This window comes from Seriola lalandi, unplaced genomic scaffold, assembly GCF_002814215.2.
Source record: "Seriola lalandi dorsalis isolate HSWRI2012SDOR001 ecotype SW California unplaced genomic scaffold, Sedor1 jcf7180001977664, whole genome shotgun sequence".
NCBI lineage: Eukaryota > Metazoa > Chordata > Actinopteri > Carangiformes > Carangidae > Seriola > Seriola lalandi.
The window spans coordinates 1-1,275 of record NW_019448330.1 but is presented as its reverse complement, the minus strand read 5'-3'; the positions used below and the strand labels follow the sequence as shown (position 1 = coordinate 1,275).

The window sequence follows — 1,275 nt, the reverse complement described above, 5'->3', positions numbered from 1 at the left end:
ACACACACACACACACACACACACACACACACACACACAAACACAAACACACAGTCTATTGGACATGAATCAAGATTTCAGTGAGGGAAGAAGAAACGAGGCGTTCAGGAGCATGTTGTTATTTAACTATGGTAATGATGGGTTACTATGGCGATAAGTAATGAAAGTATTTCCACAGCAGGCTGTACAGTGTTCCAGTGTAACTATAAAGACATGTTAATGTTGTTTAAACTTTCTGTTAAAGACACTCTCACTCTCAACCATCACTTAAGATTTTCTTACTTTTATTTTCTCTCTCATTTGGATGTCAGCTTTCTTTACTTATTTCCATCTTGGTCATTGCTTCGGTTGCCATAGTGATACAAATGATGGAGGCTGGATCTGTTCTCCTGCGTGGCTGTGGAAACCATCACTCTGGTCTTCTCCACAGATGTGTTGAAGCCGTGATCGCGGTACATCCCACTCTGAAGCATGGCCTCCGAAAACCGACGGGAGGTCACTTTAAACTGAGTCTGAAACACAAACAACACCGCTGACATCACACACACAGAACTGAGAGACTGTCCCTTTAAACTGAGTCTGACACACTGTTGTCATGGCAACTGCACAGGATAAAATGGTGAAGTCTAATTAAATATTATCAGACCTGAGTCTCAAACCCGTCTCTCTCTCTCTACCTGTTTGTCTCTGTCTCTACCTGTCTCTTTCTCTCTCTACCTGTCTGTCTGTTTGTCTCTCTTTCTCTCTACCTGTTTGTCTCTCTCTCTACCCGTCTCTCTCTCTCTACCTGTCTGTCTGTCTCTCTCTCTTTCTCTCTACCTGTTTGTCTCTCTCTCTAGCTGTCTCTCTCTCTACCTGTCTGTCTGTCTCTACCTGTCTCTCTCTCACCTGTATGTCATGAACGGTAGGCCTCTTGCTGCCATACATTTGGTTCGATGTTCGATATAAAGGATGATTCGTTTTCTGACTGAAACACAAACAGATAAAACAAGTTTTATAGTCACAGTAGTAACAGTCGTAGTAACAGTAGTAGTTGCAGTAGTAGTGGTAGTAGTATTGACAGTAATACCAGTACTAGTAAAATTAGTACCAGCTTAATCAATACTAACTGTAACACAACAGCAGCACAGATTTACATTACATTAATCATTGTAGAAGTATTAGCTTGTATCAGTTAGCAGTAGTTAGTAGTAACATTAGTAGTAACAGTAGTATTAGTTAGTAGTAACATTAGTAGTAACAGTAGTAGTAACAGTAGTAGTAACAGTAGTAGTA

At 40.5% G+C, this 1,275-nt stretch overlaps 1 pseudogene; it reads right to left on the bottom strand.

Moving 5' to 3' along the window:
• Positions 1–267: 267 nt before the first annotated feature.
• LOC111657409 (piercer of microtubule wall 2 protein pseudogene) lies at positions 268–1,074 on the bottom strand (annotated as a pseudogene).
• Positions 1,075–1,275: the final 201 nt, after the last annotated feature.